Below are 21,559 nucleotides of genomic sequence, written 5' to 3' on the forward strand. Positions count from 1 at the left end.
GTTTTTCGAGACAGGGTTTTTCTGTGTAGCTTTGCGCCTTTCCTGGAGCTCACTTGGTAGCCCAGGCTGGCCTCCAACTCACAGAGATCCGCCTGGCTCTGCCTCCCGAGTGCTGGGATTAAAGGCGTGCGCCACCACCGCCCGGCCCTGTTTAAGATAATTTGTATATTGATACAAATAGAGAACTATATTTGTTATAATGTACATATATTTCTACTCTTATTTGAAATATTTGTATATTGATACAAATGTAGATTTATATCTGTCATACTGTATGTATGTTCTACTTCTTTTTAGGATATTCTGTATATTGATATATATTTAAGATTATTGTCATATTGCATAACGCACTATACATTCCTACCTCTGTTATAAATATCTTGTGTATTGTCACAATTTTGAAGTCATCATCCTTTACCATACATTTGCTTATAGACTGTTTACCTTGTTTATGTGAAGCCTTAGTCCTTAGGTTATTTCGGTAGATAAGACTTATACCTATGCTTGTCATCTCTATAGTTACGTTAGTTAGGTTATCCAGATTTACAGATACATAGGTCGAATGGATAGGTAATCTTCAAACACTTCATAGACCTGGAGAATATGGCATTTAAATAACTTAGAATTCTGTTGACGTGAGACAAACTTAGAATTCTGTTGACGTGAGACACAATTGCTCCTGGCTGTACCAATTGATCCCGAGAGAATGTTGGGCTTCTAAGACATTTCCATTTGGAAGTTTGTCTTCTTGGCACAAAATGGCCTACTGGGCAAAGAACTGCCCTTGCCTTGATGGCTGACAGTACAAATGCAATGCTGTCCTTTCTGGACAAATGGGACACAAGGAAAAGTGACTTCTGAACTCTGCCAAGACAGGGTAAGATGGTCTTTCAGAATTCCTGCTTCTGAAAATGGTCTGTCAGATACTCTAGGCCTGTAGCCAATTCGAATGCACCAACAATGCTGAGAAACATTAGGTGATTGTCCAGGCTGCCAGCTGTCTCTGTCTACTCTTGTAAGATTCCCGAAAGTTGCTTGCATCCATCTTCCATTTCTCAGGTACCATTATATTCCGTCTCAGGTCTTTGATGGGATTGAAGACTAGCAGTTATAGTTACAACTTAGTATATATAATATCTTAGATAGAACATATTAAGTATTAGATTCAGGTTCTTTAGGATAGGACACCTTTTGGAATGATCTTTGTAACATGCCATTTACCTACACTCTAGAGTTCTCTGGATTTTAGTATGTGTTTCTTGCTTGATATTGTTCGCATTGGCTGTAGTTCCATCTTACCAGAAGGTTAGAACCTTCTTATTTAGACAAAAGGGGGAGATGTAGTGGGTAGCCATTCCAGCTTTGATCTGGAAGTTCCAACCCCCATTGAGGCTTCTGTAACTGTCACGCCTACAAGGCGGGGCTGAGAGAGAGGACCCTGAAGACCTGAGATCTGGATGCGCCAGTGCTCTTGGTTCCTGGACCCTGGACACTGGTGGTAGACCTAACAGAGTTCTCCAGAGAACACTGCTGGACTGCGCCGCACCTTTCCCAGACCCTGTTACCTATCCCTTCACTTGTAAGTTACCCCACAAAATAAACCTCCCTTTTAACTACGTGGAGTGGCCTTAATAATTTCACCAATAGGCTCCGATGATTGTTGCTTGTTTGCTTTCTGGAGACAGAGTCTACATTAGCCTTGAACTTAAGATCTTTCTGCCTCCTGCCACCAGGGAGTTGGGATGACTGGCTTGTGCCATCTCACTTAGATGCTCTGTGTGGTTTTTTGGGAGCTTGGAAAGTCCTTTTGGGGAATGGCAGATTGACAGTTGTTGTCTCAGATGGATAGGTGTTCATTCATACACTCATCCAGTGACTCTCAGGTAAACACCTCCACTGCTCCGGCCCTCTTGGAGCTTACATTCCGCCGGCGGCGGGGAGAGAGAGAATACTTTAGTAAACATGCTGATGGATGAGAGGATTACACGCAGAGTGTTAGGACGGCAAGAATAATAAGCAGAAGGGAACTCTAAGAGGCAGGGATGTTGGACCTGGGGAGCTGAGGAGTCAGGTGTGTAGAGAGCAGGAGGGAGGGGCCCTGACTGGGAGGATAACAGGGGCAGAGGTGGGGAAGAGCTGTTGCCTCCCCCTCCCCCTGCCCCCCCTTCTGCTGGGAATCTCAATATGGCTGAGATGTAAGGGAGAGAGAAGGGGGTATGTTCAGAGTAATAATAATATTGCTCTGATCATTTGTATGTGCTAAGTGCTGTGCCAGGCACTTCGTGGGGCTGAGAAAAAGAATTTTAGCCCTCTGCACACACCAGGAAGTCAAGGCTCAGAGACAGACACAAGTAACGTGACTTGTGGTGGGGGCCACAGACTTAAGCCAAAGAAACCCCACTGACCAAGCCTTCTCCTGAGCTACTTCAGCCTGCCTCCTGCCAGAAGCTAGGAGAGGAATCCATACCACACAGCTGACTGGATTCTGACTTCGGACAGTGTGGTCCACTGGTTAAGGAAACGGGAAAATGGTTCTAAGCTGTGCCTCTGATCTCACGGTATTGACAGCTTGTTCATTTTCCTGGTCCTTAACTGCTCTGAAATTTCTATGCTCACCCTCAAGCAAAACAGGCTCCTCGAACACCAAATGTTCCCGATGGAAAGACGTTAAGAGGTCTTTTGTAGTTTAGCTGCCTGGTCATTCTGGTTTAAGAGAGCCAGTTCATGCCAAGTGCTCAGGACTGTGTCTCATGAATAGGCTAATAGCCTCAGCCCTCCCCAGTGTTGGCAAAGAGGAAAATAAATGCACATTTAAAAGAAAACTGTGTGTATACATCTTTGTGTGCATAAGTGGGCGGGCACTGGCTGAGATGTGCATGTGTATGTGTGTACACAGGCATGCTTGTGTGCATAAGTGGACGGGCACTGGCTGAGATATGCATGTGTATGTGTGTGCACAGGCATGCTTGTGTGCCTAGGTGGGCGGGCACTGGCTGAGATGTACATGTGTATGTGTGTGCACAGGTATGCTTGTGTGCATAAGTGGGCAGGCATGTGCTGAGATATACATGTGTATATGTGTGTGTATACATGTTTGTCTGCATAAGTGGGCAGGCATGTGCTGAGATGTGCATGTGTATGTGTGTGCACAGGCATGCTTGTGTGCATAAGTGGGCAGGCACTTGTTGAGCTGTGCATATGGAATTCAGAGGACAACATTGGATATTGGTTCTCGCCTTCCATCATGCTTTTGAGGCAGGGTTTGTGGTTTGCTGCTGGACAGGCAGTGGCGTGTGAGCTTCTTGGGATTCTCCTGTCTCTGTGTCTCATCTTGCGATAGGAGTGCTGGGATCGCAGACACGTGCTACCATGTCCAGCTTTATGTGCATTCTTGGGATCTGAATTCAGGTCTCCCATTTACCCAGAAAGTGCTTCACCACCAAGCCCTCTCTCTAGCTCTAAATATGTTTTTTAAAAAAATTTGCATGTTTTTATTTTATGTGCATACGTGCTTGCCTACATGTGTGTATGTATAGCACATACATGCCTGGTGCTCAAAGAGGCTACCAGATCCCCATGAACTGGAATTCCAGGCTATACATGGTTGTGAGCCACGATGTGGGTGCTGAGAACCAAACCCACATGTCCTGCAAGATCTACAAGTGCTCTGAACTTCTGAGCCATCTCTCCAGCTCCTTTATGTACACTTTCATGTTCCACATTCCCCTCGTCCAGTTTTCTCTCTTATAATCCTTCCCAGTGTTAATGTGCAGTAGCTTCTCGATACTGGGTAATGCCAACCCTGGGAGCATAAAGAGGGGAGAGGTGAACCCAGGACTCTGTGAGTGCTAAGCAGATGCCCTCTACTGAGCTGAACCCACCCCCACAGCTTTCTGGGTGTTTTCTTTGTGAGACAGGCTCTCACTAAGTTGTCCAGCCTGGCCTTGAACTTGCCATCTTCCTGTGTCAGCTTCCTGAGTAGATGAGTCAGGAGCCTGTTGCTACCATTCTGAGACTGGGACTCACATTTTAAATATACATTAATTATACGTACTTATGGGGTTCACTGACTTTCTATATGTATTATTATGTCATGTATCACATTCATTGTTCCTGTGATACTTTCTTGTCCCCCCTCACCTTCCACTAACTGCCTTTCCTTTTCTAACTAGCCTTATTTCTGCTTTCCTGTGTGTGTGTGTGTGTGTGTGTGTCTGTGTGTAAGTGTGTGTCTCTGTGTGTCTGTGTCTGTGTGTGTGTCTGTGTATGTCTGTATGTGTATGTCTGTATGTGTGTGTGTCTCTCTCTGTGTGTGTGTCTATGTGTGTATCTCTGTGTGTGTCTGTGTGTGTGTGTGTGTCTGTCTGTGTGTGTGTGTGTCTGTGTGTGTCTCTGTGTATATATGTATGTCTGTATGTGTCTGTCTGTGTGTGTCTGTGCACTTGTGTGTGTGACCTGGTAAGTCTCATCAGTGTTGTTTACAGGAGCATGGTGGGGTTTTGCTTTGCAGCCCAGGGTCACTGTGAATCCAATGTTCCTCTTGCCCCACCTCCCCAGTGCTGGGGTTGGAAAAGTGTGCCGCCACACCTGAGAAATTACTAATGATTATTTGTTATTGTTATTGTTGGCTCTAGGGTTCATACCCAGTTCCTGGAAGATGAGAGGCAAGTGCTCCATATCTGAGCCACACCCCAGAGCTTTACTCAGAATTCTGAGCAAGTTGCCTTACTTCTGTGTGCCATCTCCAAATGGGTGGGTGTTCACTTCATTGAATTTCCAGCATATTCCATGAATGCATGGGCTCTCAATGCCTGCTCTGCCACGAACATTCAACCAATAGCAACTGCTTTCTATTTCCAGCCACCAGAAGGAAGTGAGACTGCTGGCCTATCAGCACATTCCCCAGAGCGTGAAGACATTGCAAGCCACATTCTCCATCCACTCAAAACTATTCAGTCACAGCCATTTCCTAAGCAGTGCAGTAAGTTCTGGGGACACTAGGCAGGTACGAACGAGGCAGGCACGGTCCCTGCCCTCAAAGAGGTGAACCGTACATTTACCACCCAGACACAACGTTAACAATGGCAGCAGGGTATGGTGATGTGTGCCTGTAGTCCCAGTTACTCATGAGACTGAGGCAGGAGGATTGCTTAATCCAGGGGTTCAAGACAAGCCCCGGTGAAACACCAAGAACAAATTCAAATAGTACCTAAAAAAAAAGTGGGAACTTCCGACATGAGAATTGCTCAGAAGGAAATAAGGCTGTGAAGGAATTAAGACAGAGCCCCACGTGGGGGGAGAATTCACAGGTTGCTGGATCTTTGCTTCTTCTTTTTTTTTTTTTTTTTTTTTTTTTTGGTTTTTCGAGACAGGGTTTCTCTGTGTAGCTTTGCGCCTTTCCTGGAACTCACTTGGTAGCCCAGGCTGGCCTCGAACTCACAAAGATCCGCCTGGCTCTGCCTCCCGAGTGCTGGGATTAAAGGCGTGCGCCACCACCGCCCGGCGGATCTTTGCTTCTTAAGCCTGAGTTACTGTTGATTTTCTTTGGAATGGAGACTCTCCCCACCCCACAGTCCACAGCCCACAGCCCACAGCCCACAGCCCACAGCTGGTGTTTGTGTATGGGAATTACACTAAGCCCCGTTTGAGAACGATGTAAGAAATGAGTTATACAGATCTTTGAGACGGTAGTAGCTGTGCTCATGAAAGCACAGAGTTTTCCGTCCTTGTAAGGTGGGGAAAGCGTCCGAAGTGCAGTGCCAGCCAGTCGTGAGGCTGAGATAGAGCAGAATGGAGCCCGGCTCTCTCTCGTTTCCTACTGGAAACAATGTGCAGGCAAGGTTGGTATCCACACGCCCAACGTATGGGTGGGAAATCAGGCTCAGGGAACTTAGGATAAGGGGCAGAGCTGGGATTCAGAGTTTTAGCATTGCGTCCAAAGCCTCAAGTGTCTTTGAGTCTGTCCCCAACCCAGTGTTTCTATTGGAGCCCAGGGAGGGAGGGAGGGAGGGAGGAAGTATATAAACAAAACAATGAAAGCAACACTTGTACTAAAACCTCTCCGTGATTAACCAGACCTCTCCAAGGATCACAGAGCAGAGAGACAAGAAATCCCAGATCACCCATAAGATGGGGGAGGAGGTACATTTGCTAGCAACGTATGCTTATGATTAGCATATGTAAAGAGCTCTAGTCACTAAACAACAAAACTAACCCAGATTAAAAGTACACTGAAGACCTGAATAGACATCTCTTCAAAGGTGACAAATGGCCAATAAAAATAAATAAGGAGATGCTCAAGGTCATGGGTCATCTGCAAACAAAAAGACACCACTGACATTCACTGGGATAGACTGGAGAAGACAGGCAATGGGAAAGACTGCTGGGGATCCAGAGGCACTGGAGCCCTCATTAAGGACTTGTGGGAATCGGAATCACCACAGCTGCTCTTCAGGCAGTCTGTCAGGTCCTCAGAAGGCCAAATCGCCACACGCTTCGACAAGGATGCTCGTAGGATGCTTCCAAGAAGACTGAAGTATGTGACCACACAGAGCTTGTGCTCGAAGGTGCGTAACAGCATTATCTGTTCGAGCCCAGCATTGGTTCCTTAGGTGTCCCTGTGACGGACACCTGACAGGCCCAGGGAGGAAGGGTTTATTTCGGCTCCTGGCGTGGAGGGCACAGTCCATCATGATGGGGGAGGCATGGTGGTCGGGGTTCTGCCAGTGGCTGCAGCTCAGCTTGCCACATCTCAGTTGATCAGGTACCAGAGAGCTCACCGGAAGTGGGGCTGGACTATAACCAAAAAGGCCAGTGGCTCACCTCACACGCCATGCCTCCCATCCCAAAATGTCACAGCTTCTCCAAACAGTGTCACCAGTTAGGAAGCAAGTATTCAAACACAAGCCGGTGGGGGACATTTTAGACTCAAACCATAATAGGCCCCAAGTGGATTAAATCCAAATGTCTATCAACAAATGATAGAGGAAAAAGAAAAATTGGGAAAGAAATCAATATCTAAAGCAGCATCAAGGTATATATTGTGTTTTTGCCCCCAGGGCTGGCACAGGAGTGGATGCACATTATGATCCTGCAACACTTGAACAATGATGAAATTAATAACTAAACACACAACTCCCTCTTCATTAAGAGTGCTGAGTGGAGTCCCACAGCAATCCCAATTTATCCAACACTTAATCAGAGGTATAATTTGCTGGGGCTTCGCCTTAAAAAAGGGTTCAGCCTATTGTTGAGTCTTAAAAAGAAGAGAGTGCTGCTGTTGGGCGATGTAAGTGGACCCTGAAAACCAGCGTGCAAAATGACAGAAGCCAGATGTGAAAGGTCATGGAGGGTAAGGCTCCACCTAAGGGGATATCCAGCGTAAAGAAATGTATCGGGACAGAAGGCACGTTGCCTGGTGGGGTTGGGGAGTGATTGATGACAGTCATGGGATCTTTTCCTTTCTTTTAAACATTGTATTTTTATTTATCTACTCTTTGAGAGTTTCATACATGTGTCTGTGTACACAACTCCTCACCGACTCCCCCCTCCAACTTCATGTCCTCATTTTCCCCCCCTTTATAACCCACGGAGTCCAGTTGGTACTGCCCATATTCACATGGTACAGAGCCACTCTCTGAAGTATAGGCAACTTAGGGGAGGGCATACTTGAAGAAAACTGGCTCTCACCCCTACCCCCTGCAGCCATCAAGTACCAATAGCTCTCAGCTCTGGGTAGTGCCTGTGACCCCCCACCCTATCCAAGCTGGAACATTGATTGACTTGACCTTATGTAGGTCTTGCATAGGCAGCCATAGCCACTATGTCCATGAGTCTAACAGCCCTGTCATATCCAGAAGTCTTTTCTTTATTTGAAACAAGGTCTTTCTACACAGCCAGGGCTGGCCTTGGGCTTGTAGCAGTCTCCCTTACCTCAGCAAAACCATGCCTGACTAAGAAAATGGAATTTCTATGCTGGTACAGAATTTTCAATATTTATATTTTCTCTTTCTTCTTCTTGTTTTAATCCAGTTGGTCTCAAACTCAGGCTCCTCCTGCCTCAACCTTCCTAGTCTGAGCCAAACACCTGGCTGGATGAAAGTTTCTTTTTGGGGCCTGAAAGTTCACTGGAATCTGATAGTGGTGATGGCTTTACGACTTTTTAGATATATTACACCTCACCTCACTGTGTTAGCAGATGGTGGAGGGGAAAATGTCCAGTGATGGAATGTCAGCGTCTTCAAAGCCCTCCAGGGATTAGCCACTTCCTGAGATGGCGGCAGGGCTCAGAAACAGCCCGTGGGCACAGTGACTCCCTCAGGTGCCCACTGGGAGCTGCAGCAAGACCCAGCAGGTGCCAGAATGAGCAGATTAGACTTTTGTGGGAGCCCCTGAGACACACCCCCTATTCTAGATTCATTCTGTTGCTGTGACAAATACTGTGAGCAAAGCACCTTAGGTAGAGAAAGGATTTATTTCAGTTTACAGGTTATGGTCCATCATCAAGAGAAACCAAAACAGGAAGATGAAGCAGAAACCATGGGGGGGGGGATACTGCTTGCTGGCTCACTTTGATTCATGCTCAGCCAGCTTCGATTTACAGCCCAGGACCACCTTCCCAGGGAATGGTGCCGCCCACAGTGTGCTGGGCCTTCCTTCATCAATTAACAAGACAGTTCCCCACAGACACGCTCACGGGCCAGTCTAACCCAGACAATCCCTCAGTTGGGACTCCCTTCTCAGGTTACTCTAAACTGTGTTACACTGTCAGTCAGAGCTAACTAGAACACCCCCTGGAGAAGAGAGACAGGTGCTTTACCAGGAGCAGGGGTTGGCAGTGAAGGACAAGAACCATCCAAGCCCAGCTATTGTTGATTAACATAAGCCCCATTAAATCGCAGCTCATTAACACATAGGCTAACCAGCACCCACACAAAAATAGACCCTGCTTCCGCCGGGAGCACATTAGCTTAGAGTAATTAGGTCCAGTTTGGAAAGAGGGTGGAAGAAAGAGCAAACTGTGACGTGGCGCTGGGTATGTGAACAGAATTGTACTGAGGGCAGACCATAAGGAGGGCCTGTTAAAAACTGTTTTGGGACCCTCCACCAGGTGACTGAAGACCCAGCTCCTTGTGACCGTTCTATGGTACGGTTCCTTCCTGAAGAAGTCAAGCGCGTTCTAAGTGATGCTGTGGATGACGCATGTACCCTCGTGCCCACGTAGCTTGTGTCTGCCCCTGAGACTCAGCTCACCCTCTAGCCTTTGCCCACCACTGCTTCTAAATAAAACCCCCTCTCCACCACTGCCCCCGCCTGTCCTTCTCTCCTGCTGCTTGTTCGTTCTCCTTCCATGGCTCGTCACTCTCTGGAAGGATCTCCTTGACTTGGTAAAATCTGCATGGCCAACAAGCGTTCGGAAATGCTTCCAGCCTTTTATTCCTCGATCCGTGTTCGGAGTGACGGAGGTGAATGGACACTTTTTACTGATGAACTATGTGGGGTCTCACTGTTCAGACAATTTTATGTTCTGACCTGCCTTCCCATTCGATCCTTCACCCTAAGCTTCCCATGTAATGCCGACTGTTACGTGAGTTCTCATGCCACACGTAGGTGTTTTACACTTGAGTCAAATTTCTATACTGGAATCAATATTTATATCCATTTCAAGACCACTTTCCAATTCGATCTAAGACTTGCTGGATCTAAAATGGAACTCATACTTGGCACCATGGGGCCAAGGGCCTTTGCTAGAGAGGTCACAGACCCTAGGGGGAACCTAATACTCTTCTACAAAATGGACTCTTGAGGATTGATGCTGTACCCACAGACCATGCACCTCTCCACCCTCCTCTGAGAAGCTTCTGTTTGCAGTAGGTGGCCGCTGACACAGAGGCCCACAGCAGCTCAGAGTACAGAGACTAGCAGGCTGTGGAGTGCTTAGCTTTAAACCACACGTACACATCACAACTCTTCCCTCAACTCTCAAGCTTCTTCCCCAGGAGAGGCCAGAAGGGTTGGAAGAGCCAGAGATGGATAACTTTCAGGAATCAGTTTTCTGTACATGAAGGACAGTTGCACATAGGAACTCACAGTGGTTATGACAGCATGCATGAAGCCTAAGCAAGTTCCAGCAAGACGAAGTCCCAGCATGGAGGGGTGTGGCAGCTTGAATGTAATCGGCCCCCATAAGCTCATAGGGAGTAGCACTATTAGGAGGTGTGGCTTTGTTGGAGTGGGTGTGGCCTATTTGGAGGAAGTGCGTCACTGTGGGGCGGGCTTTGAGGTTTCCTATGCTCAAGATACCGCGCAGTATCTAAGACCATTTCCTGTTGCTTTCTGATCAAGATGTAGCCAGCACCATGTCTACCTACACACTGCCGTGCTCCCTGGCGTGATGATAATGGACGGAACCTCTGAAACTGTAAGCTGCTCCAATCAAGTGTTTTCCTTTATAAGAGTTGCTGTGGTCATGGTGTCGCGTCACAGCAACAGAAGCCCTAACTAAGACAAGGAATGGGCACGAAGTCCCACCTCTAGCTGAGGAGATATTGGCATGTGACAGTTGCAGAGAGAGGGAGGGTCACTTTTCTTTAACGTGTCCTGCGGTAGGGTGACAACACCCCTGAGCAGGTCCCAATCTCAAGAGCAGTTCAGTGACATAAATTGGACTTAGTAGGTTTGGAAGAGGAGGAGGAGGAAGAGGAGGAAGAGGAGGAGAAGGAAAAAGAAGAGGAGGAAGACAACGATAATGATGATGATGCAAAGTTGGATGGATAGGGAGGTGAGGGTGGAGGGGTGGATCTGGGAGGGAGGAGTTGGGGAGGGGGATTGAATAGGATCAATATACATTATATTACCAAAGAATTAATCAAACTATTATTAAAGCTTTTTCATGCTTCTAATAAGGAGACCAAAAATATCAACGAGTTACTATGCTAAGCACTCTGCTTTCAAGTTTATCAAATCCGCTGCCAGCACTGGTTGAAACTCTAGCATGTCACGGGATAGCTTTTCATTCAGTTGCTTTTTTTTTCAATTTTTATCTCTTAGCAGTGTTTTCTTTATATAGATCTGACACGTGTCCTCTGTTTGCTTTGAGGATCAAAAGCATTTGTGTGTATGTGTGGCATTTGTACATGTATGTATGGTCCCATGTGTGCATGCATGTGGAGACTTGAGCTTGATGTCAGGGGTCCTACTGGATTATTCTGCTTTGACTGAGGCAGGTCCCTCAATTGAATCCAGAGCTCATGGATTGGCTAGTGTAATTAGCCGGCTTGCTGGAGAGGTTCTCTTGAGGGCTGGGAATAGAAGTGGCCACCATGCTTGTCTAGCTTCTGCATGTGTTCTGAGGATCTAAATTCTGGTCCTTATGCCTACTCAGCAAGGGCTGTAGCCATGTAGCCTCAGTCTTGAGTATTTAATATTTTCTATTGGCTATTTTGAATATACTAATATTTGTCCTTTAAGAATAAAAAGAAAACCGATGTTTAATTAAATGTCTCTCTGTCTCTGTCTCTGTCTCTCTGTCTCTGTCTCTCTCTCTCTCTCTGTCTCTCTCTCTCTCTCTCTGTCTCTCTCTCTCTCTCTCTCTCGTGTGTGTGTGTGTGTGTGTGTGTGTGTGTGTGTGTGTGTGTGTGTGTGTTGGGTTCACACATGCCACAACATGTATGTAAATGTCAGAACTATATTCGGGTGTTAGTTCTCTCCTTCCACCAAAGTGGTATGAAGTTGTTGAACTCAGATCGTCTAGTTTGTCGGCAAGTGCCTTCACCCTCTGAGCCATCTCACTACCCCTCTGATCATGTGAGTTGCCACACTGAAGTCTTAATATCGTAATATGTTCCCTCTTATTTAAACCAAAGGCACTGCCATTGCCTTACCCCTTAATTCCCCGTGGATGTGGCTGGTGAGGAGTGGGTTTTTCTCTTTGCAGCGGTCATCCTGACTCTCTGCTTCTCTCTTTCCCTGCATCCTCTCAGCATGCAGGTAGAGTTACATTAATACCTGATCACAACCCAAGTCCTTTGGACCGGATGCAAGAACTCTGTGTAGATCAGCATTTTGAACTCCAAACCCCTAGACAGCTGACTTCCATCAAAACATCTTGATGTACGTGGGTACTTAGTGGATATTTTTAGTAATGATGCCTGAATTTTCTCATCATTTGGGGGTTTCTTGTTTAAATTTTGCTTGCTCCTGAGTTTCTTAGCCTGAAAGTATTCTTGGGAACTCTGAGACCGGGCTTCCAGAGGGCAAGGTGTATTTCCTCTTATTACCTGAACTCATTCATGCTCATCTGTCCCCTCATAGGCTCTTAGTATTTTTTGCTCCATAAATATCTTCAAGGGCAAATGGGAATTGTCCTTTTGCCCATCATTAAAGCGAGACGTCAGGGAGGAATTCAGCCGGGGGTGAGGGAGAGTAGTAGATGATGCTCCCGTATTGACAAGGCATGTCTATTAAAAGAGACAGCGTTCGGAGCCATGTTCCTGTCAGAGGGCTGTGCATGACCATCTCATCGCAGCGTTCCAAGTGACTGAGTGGAATGTGGAAGGATGATGGCTTTTGATTTGGCCCCCTTGTGTTGCCTTCCTGAGTCTGCCTAAACGGGGAGAGTAACTTTCATGCATATCAAGTGCTTCCAAAAGCAGAACTTTGCATGTTGTAAAGTAGCACAGTACAAAGGGCCACACTGATGCCAAGGGTGATTCCAGACCACTCGAAGAACAACACATGTGACAACAGTAACCCCAGTAACAGTAACTTTTCAAAGAATAGATAGTTTTCCCAAAAGGAGCTAAATATAGACCCTTTCTTCTCTATTCATATAGGATATGTGATATAAAGAGTGGAAGAAACAGACAAGCTCCCCATGTGGGGCATGGAGAGAGACGGGAGAGGCCACAGGGGAGGTGATTTCCCAAATGGGCGCTAAAAGAGCAGTGGCGTTTATGACCTAACAAGCTCCTTGGGTGACTGGAGTTTGAGAAGCATTCTTTAGTGAGGGACTCCTCCCTGGCCCTCTCTTGAACATTTGAAAGCGTCCTCGTCCTCGGTGTTCCATTAGAACGCTACACACACACACACACACACACACACACACACACACACACACACACACACACACACACACACACACACGGTAAGTCGGAAACCACTTGCTTGTTAAGGAATGGCCAACCTCAGCTCAGCCATGACCTGGTTAGTGACTCAGCCCACTGATACTTTGCTCTTATTTTGCTCATCATCCAGACAGTGTTTACTGCCTTTGGAAGGAACCCTCCATCTTTTTCTTTCTAATCCCATTGTCCATCTGTCCTTTTTCCTTTCTTTCTATTATTATGTATAATTCCAATGGTACGTAAACATTGGTGGCATAACAGAATGCATTTTAATGTTCCTATAATCCCACTTCAACAACCATCCATTAGTGGCCAATCACATGTATAAATATGTATTGCATACATACACACATATTACATTGTAGTGTGTATATATGTCCATGTCCATGCATGTTATGACAGACCCATCTGTATCAGCATTTTGTCAGTAAATCCAAACAGGACTTAAGAACATATGTTCTTTGATAGAGAAACATGGAGTATCATGTTGCAATGTATGTATTCCACACCTCTGATCTCAGATCAAAAGGACTGCCATAGCAACTTAATTCTAGGTTCTTAAGTACAGATGTTCACTGATACTCTCCCATACGGTGATCAAACTTTGGAAATAATGAAGCAGGAGCTTCTTGGACAATGTACAGTGCTACATAAATTCGGTGTGTGTCTAGAGGAATGATTTGATATGATGGTGGATTTCACTCAGGTCTTTGTCCTCTGGAACTACCTACATGTTCCTCAGAGCTTTAGACTTCAAAAATAGAAATAAATAGGAACTAAGCCACAGCTGTTCATAATCTTGTTTATTTTTATTTATTTATTATTTTTGAGACAGTCTCATTATATAGCCTTGACTTTGTAGACCAGGCTGGCTTCAAACTCACAGAGACCTGCCTTGCCTCAGCTTCCCTAGTGCTGAGATTAAAGGCATGCACTACCAGGCTTGGCAGGTATCCATAATTTTTTTTTTTTGTGTGTGTGTGTGTGTGTGTGTGTGTGTGTGTTTTGAAGCAGTTCTCTCTACACATCTCTGACTATCCTGGGAGTCCCTATATAGATGAGGCAAACTACTTGTCATTCACCTGAAATTCAGTTTTGATGGATGAGCCAGTGCCTGGTAGATCCTGGGTCAAATGGAGAGAACACACAGTTCAGTTTGTATTTCATTCTGTGGGCATTTATTTTCTCGTGACCACAAATCTTGTCATCCTGAGAAGGTGTGGTCGAGTTCAGGGAAGATCTGTGGCTTCCTGCAAATGGCTGTCGCCCAAGCGTCCATTATCAACGACGTCTTCTCTTCTTTTATCAAGCCAGTTGTCTTGCCCTCAGTAGTATGTCTCTTTGCTCCTTTTCTATATTGGATAGCTTTGCTGGACGCCATGTATATTAGTTACTTCCACATTGCTGTGACCACAACACCTATTAGAACTGCCTCAAGGGAGGAGAGATTTGTTTTGGCTCAGTCTCATTGAGGTTCAGCCCACAGCAGCAGGAAAGTGGAGCTCTGTTCATGGCAGTGGGATGTACAACGGTTGTTGTTCACATTATGGCAGACCAGGAAGCCTAGAGAGCGTAAAGGAGCCAGAGGCCCCCTACAGCCTATGAAGACCCACACCTACTGACCTCCTTCCATAGGACAGTCCTGACCTCACAAAGGTGCCACATCCTTCCAGAAGTTCACCATGGGGACAACGGCTCAAACCGTGAGTCTGTGGGGCACAGTTCAGACACAGACTGCAGCTACAATGTGACCTTCTGCCTCAGCTTCTTCACCGTGATGGAGTGTGCCCTCCAACTGTGAGCCGAAACAAGGCACTCTTTCCTTTACATCATGTGTTGGTCATGACACTAAGATTGGCCATTAATACAACTTTGTGTTTGAAATGGTCATATCCTTGGAGAGAAATTCTCCCGTCTCCTCTCTGGTTGCCAGAGTAAGGGATCAGTGAAGTAGGGACACAGGCTTCCTTGTTGAACACAGTGACTCTCCGTTAATCCCGATTTCAGGAGGCTCCTGCACACTACTCTCTGCCCTGACTTGTGTCTAGACAGACACCTTCTGTTAATTCTTGACAGAGAGCAAATCCACCTTCGGTCACAGATGCTAAGGATGCAGTTGCCTGAATTCATAAGGCCATAAATGATGTTTAGGTATCTTCTGTCTTCCTTGTTCATAAAAAGAGCTGTTTATTTATTATTTTATGTGTATTAGTGTTTTGCCTGCATGTGTGCCCATGCACCACCTGAGTGCCTGGCACCTTTGGAGTTCAAAAGAGGTGTCGGAGTCTCTGGAACTGGATTTGTAGGGAGTTGCCGAGCTGCTGTGTGGGTTCTGGGAATCACAACACTGTCATCTGTAAGAGCAGCAAGTTCTCTTAGCCACTGAGCCATCTCCCCAGCTCCCTAATCACTTCTTGAACAGGCTTTCAAAGATTTCTCTTTTCTTTGGCCATACCATTTTTTAATTACCTCCAAAGGCAATATATATTCATGGATACCTCTAATTTCTGAATCTCTTTAGAGTTTTGCAGGGAAAATTGACTTTTTCTTCTTGGCTACTCCGTAGGATCTAGATTTCACAGTGGCACCCTGTGTAGTTAATCAGTGCTCAATCATCTCTCTCTCTCTCTCTCTCTCTCTCTCTCTCTCTCTCTCTCTCTCTCTCTCTCTCTCTCTCTCTCTCTCCCCATTTCCTGTACTCTTAGGTTGTCTTTGGGTGTGTATGCACTTTTAAGTTCCCCGACCAGCACTTTGAGTGGTTTCAAAGCAGAGTAAGAAAAACAAGAACTTTTGTTATTCCGTGAGGAGATGAAGGCTTATTAGTGTGTTTTAGTTTAGCTTTAATGTTTACATTGAGGCTACAAGAAATACTTATTCAGGAGGTGTGCCATTGCTTTTATTAATATTAGATTTGCTAGTCACATAGCAAATCAGCGAAATTTCCACTGGGAAAGATAATGACTTGTACCTCTAGTCTATAGACACCATCACAACCACCATTACCACCATCATCATCATCATCACTATCACCACCACCGTCATCACCATCATCATCACCATCACTATCACCACAACCATCATCACCATCATCATCACCATCATCATCACCATCACCTTAGTCACCATCACCACCGTCATCATTTTCAGTACTGTGTTCTGCTTGGATTCTAGGTCGTAAACTGGAACTTGTAAATGTTTATCTTTTAATCTCCACAAGTGCACTTGGCTAAGTATCATCTCAGCCCCCATCTTGCAGGGTTAAAAAACCCCAAGCTTCAGAAAGATTGAGACACTTATATGGAACCATAAAGGACAGGCAGCACAGGATGTGACCCTCACTGGAGTCTGTAGGGAGGCTCTGAAGGTGTGAAGGGGGATCCCTGGTGAAAGAAGATCGGAAGCCATCCAGTCAGAAGTCAGGGGCTGTTCTGTATCCATGACTGCAGTGACCGTTTAGGTCAGTTGTAGAAATCATTGCATCAGGATGCCAAGAAGGATGGAGGCTTAGTGTGGCTTCAGCCACAGTCTTCCGAGGCAGCCATCAAATTCTAGTTATAATACCGATAGAAGGTGAACTCCAAATTTGTCAGCAGTCTTACAACTTGCTGGAGACCTCACTTCTTCCAGATCTACAGATCCACAGAGATCTTTGCTGGTCTTATTAACACTGTAGAAATAGGGAAAGGTACTGGTGCCTTTAGAAAGTCTACTATAGAGATAGGGGAAGGTACCAGTATCTGGAGAAAGTCTAGTATAGAGACAGGGGAAGTACTGGTACCTGGAGAAAGTCTAGTATAGAGATAGCAGATGGTACCAGTATCTGCAGAAAGTCCAGCATAGAGATGTTTGTTGAATTGGCAAGCATTCTTTCTCCAGGGTGGAGGGCTGTGCTGAGAAGTGATGGGGCTCCTTTCAGATGTAATAAAGAGAAATAACTGGGGACTGAAGGGAGCATGCTGAATGAAACCTGAAAACCAGCCTGTGCTCCACTTGCTGAGCTGTGCGCCCTGGTTCAGGGCTGAGCCTGTGCTGAGGAAGGTGCTGTATTCAAATTCAAGTGCGAACGCCGTGTGGGTTAGCCATAACTCATTCTAGAGGGAAATTCTTGGGATATATATGTTGTGTAGTCATTTTTTTTCTGCTATTGAAACATTGCCTCCTTGAGGGAGGAGGGAAACTTTTTTTTTTTTTTTTAAGCTTTTTCAAGATAAGATTTCTCTGTGTAGCCCTGGCTGCTGTCCTGGAATTTTGTAGACCAGGTTGGTCTTGAACACACAGAGATCCATCTGCCTCTGCCTCCCGAGTGCTGGGATTAAAACCTTGTACCACCACTGCCCAGCTTAAACTTTGGGTTTTTTAGTAATGCAGCTACCTTTGAGTCATCCATGCTCCTGGAAGTAACCTCAAACTCACTCATAGATTGCTGTGGGATGGTCTGTATGTAAAATGTGTGCTTTGATTGGTCAATAAATAAAACACTGATTGGCCAGTGACCAGGCAGGAAGTATAGGCGGGACTAATAGAGAGGAGAATTGAGAGAACAGGAAGGCGAAGAGACACTGCCAGCCACCGCCATGACAAACAGCATGTGAAGATGCCAGTAAGCCACAAGCCATGTGGCAAGGTATAGATTTATGGAAATGGATTAATTTAAGCTATAAGAACAGTTAGCAAGAAGCCTGCCACAGCCATACAGTTTGTAAGCAATATAAGTCTCTGTGTTTACTTGGTTGGGTCTGAGTGGCTATGGGACTGGCGAGTGATAAAGATTTGTCCTGACTGTGGGCAAGGCAGGAAAACTCTAGCTACAACAGATTCACTCAGCTAGACCTGGGTGGAATTATCTCTTTTGTCTGTCTTTGGTGCCTTGTCTGGGAAGAACAGACATTTGTTCATGTCACCCTAGGAAAAGTCACACAGTACAAGGCTCCACGTTGAACACAGGTAAAATATACTTCTGACAAGCACTCTCTCAGTGTGTTGAGAACTTCCATGCTTCCACCACAGGGGATGCTAGGCACATCAGCTTTCCAATATCGCATTGGTATTGTCCTGCCGCTTACCTGTGGGTGTGGTGTCTTTAACCCCAGGACTCCCCGGTTCCACAGTGGGTGTTAGAAGGAACACAGATCCCCACAGCTTGAACAATCTTCTGTATTTTTTTCAGAGTAGTTTTACGCCCATGTACATGTTATAGAATGCACATTAGGCTTGGCTTAGTAGTATAGGTGTTGATTGTTTTGAGACTGCATATATATATGCACCTTTGAAACGGGTTGTCTGGAGTCTTTTCAATAATTTCAGCACACTATGTTTACATCATCTTTCATTATACAGTATTTTTTTTTAAATTATTATTAGAGTGTGTCCTAGTTATCATTGGCTGTCAGCTTGACAAAGCCCAGAGTCATTTGAGGGAGTCTCAACTGGGGAGCTACCCAGTAATAGGTTGTGACCTGGGAGTGAAAGCCAAATCAATCCTTTCCTCCCCAAGTTGGTTTCGATCAGGGTGTTTTTATCACAGCAACAGAAATCAAGCTGTGATAGACTTGACTATGGTTTTTTTTGAGGAAGATTGTGAATTACAAGCTGAAATAAGCCCTTTCCTCCCCACGTTGCCTTTGGTGAGACTGTTTGATCACATGAACAGAGAGCAACAATCAGGGTACTGTTGGTACTTGGGGTATGTTAGTTCAGCACTGGGAGAAAACCCGAAGCATTGCTGGACATTTGTATTTTGCCTCTTTTCATCAATGCCAAACTCCCCAAATCACTGTGGCTCTTACAGATGATCCCCAACGTTTCCAAATGTCTTTACGGGGAATGTGCAACTCCCAGCTGAGACCCCAAGACACACTGATGTACTTGCCATGAATTTATAGATGAGTGAGATTAGAAAACAGCCAGGACAGGACATCAGATGACACCTTAAATCTTGTGCATCCATGGCAGGACTGGATGATTACTGTTATGGTTTGAATATGGTGTCGCATCAGCCCTCATGTTGGAATTCAGGCCCTGTTATGAGCTATCAAGAGTTTGGTGCTTTTAGAAGGTAAGCAGGGTGTTACCCTCATGAATGAGTGAATCCGATCACATGATCAATAGACTGGTGTGTTAATGAGAAATTCTGAGAGTGGGTCTAACAGAAAGCCAGTGTGTCTGGGTCTTTCTCGCGCTCCCTACTCTCATGATGTCCTGCCAGCCAGAAGGTCTTTGCTTTGACCTTGGAACAAATACAGTTTCCCTCTCCACTTTCAACAACTGACACAGCCAGACTCCCCCCTTCCCCCTGCACAACCTTCTTTCTCTTTGCCCTTGGTAATCATTGTCATGAAATTCATCAAAGCCCGGGTTGGCACTGCTTGCATGGGACACGACTTCCAATCCTACTTCAGAGAGGGCACGATAGCAAGCATGTAGGAGGTGCTGTTTAGAATTTGGGCTTCCATTGTTTCATTTTCTGCCCGTTTCCCTATGGAACATGTGATGCCTCCAGATACCAAATCTACCCATCGGCGCCATGATGGTTGGACGCACCCAACACAATGCCGCGGGCTCGGCATGATGGGCACCATACATTTTGTCTCATCCCCATGCCTCTACTACTCAGTGTTAAACAACGTACACAAGCCAGGCACAGTGGCCTGGACCTGTCAACCCAGCAGTTCAAGAGGTCGAGGCAGGAGGCTCATGAGTTCAAAGCTAGCCTGGACTGTAAAGTGAAACTCGCTCTCAAAAACAGCCACGCCAGCATCACTACCAGCAACCCCCAAGCCTGAAACAAACAAGACCAACAAAACCACAGCTGGAAAGACAACTCAGCCCGGTGAAGCGGTTGCCACACAAGCCTGATGACCTGAGTTCCATCCACAGAACACCCCGTAAAAGTGGAAGAAGAGAAACACTCCACAGAGCTGGCCTCTGATATCACGGGCAGGGGCACTCACACAAATAAATAGAAGTAAATTAAAACTCCAAACCGCAGGAAACGACAGCAGCACATACCAACATCCCGTCCCCACTTGCCAAGTGAACAACTAAAGCTTAAAAGAAAAAAAAGTAGGGAACGTTCCCCAAGCCTTCTGTGTTCTGAGGGTCAAGTATCATGCTGTGAAACTTTGGAGAAAAGCTTGGGAAGTGAGGGGGATTAGGAGAGGCTTCCATCCTAAGCCTCATTCCCCCCACCCCCCAGGACACCCCAGCTGCATCATTAGCATCCAGCCTGTCACCACCAGCTGTTAGCTGATTCTGGACCAGTGAGAGGGAACAGTCTCTGTAGGTGCTTTTCCCTACGTGGCACCGGGAAGGATAAATTAGCTGCTTCACGGATAAACCAGGATGGAATGTGGGCACTGGTGCTCAGCCTGGGAGTCTGCTGCTGGCAGAGTCTGGCGGCCCACAATTCTTCCAGCCTCTCTAAAAGTAAATATAAAACCCCAAACCAACCCAGGATCAGACACCCAGGGAGAGGAAGGAAATGTGGAAGTCCGCTGGTTGGTATTACGGAAACAGGTGTGATAGCTTCAACTTCCGGGACTTGGAAACAGGGGCAAAATGGACATGTGAATCCATCAACACCTCCCTTCAAGTGTGCATTGGTTTCGTAAGATTATTCACGTGTCACATTCTCCTGTGACTGCTTCTGTAGCGCCCACTCATAAACAGGGCAAATATCCCTGCCCTCATATAGCTTGCAGTTTGTAATGAGGGGACAACAGACATATTAAAAAATAAAATAAGGGCCAGCTGGAGAGCTGGCCCAGCCAGTACAGGCTCCTGCTGTGCGAGCCAGGTGACCCACGTTCCATCCCCGGGAACTCACATGAAGGTGGAAGATGATGAAGAGCAACCCCAGAAAGCTGTCCTCTGACCTCCACTCATGTGCTCCCCCCCCCTCCAGATAAAAACTTAGAAGTCTTATAAAGAAGCCCGGGTTCAGCGATCTGCACCGATTTCTGGACACCTTGGGACTAAGAAGTGGTGCCACTGGGATTTGAACCAAGCCCAAAACTTCAGCGATTGCGCACTTGCATGCTGGTGCAGGAAGCCAGCTTTGGGGAAGGGCAGTGGGTGGGTGCAAATGGAGTCTCTGCTCTACCCAGGAAAGGTTTTTACGGGGGGCGGGTAATACTTGATGCAGGCTGCTGAACCCCAGCCCAGCTGAAGGAGTCTTGTCTTTGGTGGGAGTCGCATTGGCTAGCCGCTGGGGAAGTGAGCCTGTGGGGGAGGGAGCGCAAACTGCTGGGGTTGTCCCGGGACAGTGTCTGTGTGAATTTCACCCCCCCCCCCCCCGCCACCACCCGGGGACCAGCTGCTCTAGTCAATAAGGGAGGATCTGGTTCTTGGGAGCATTGAAGAGGGCCACGGAGCTGAGCCCCAGGGTGCCGCTCCATGGAGGAGTCCCCAAGTGCACTGGGCGTAGGATAGAGCGG

At 46.4% G+C, this 21,559-nt stretch overlaps 1 protein-coding gene across 1 annotated transcript in view; it reads right to left on the bottom strand.

The window, feature by feature from the left end:
* Positions 1-21,559, bottom strand: part of Tmem233 (transmembrane protein 233) — a 41,541-nt gene that overhangs the window by 18,878 nt on the left and 1,104 nt on the right. The window lies entirely within an intron of this gene.

The sequence above is a fragment of the Peromyscus maniculatus genome, chromosome 23 (assembly GCF_049852395.1).
Source record: "Peromyscus maniculatus bairdii isolate BWxNUB_F1_BW_parent chromosome 23, HU_Pman_BW_mat_3.1, whole genome shotgun sequence".
Classification (NCBI taxonomy): domain Eukaryota; kingdom Metazoa; phylum Chordata; class Mammalia; order Rodentia; family Cricetidae; genus Peromyscus; species Peromyscus maniculatus.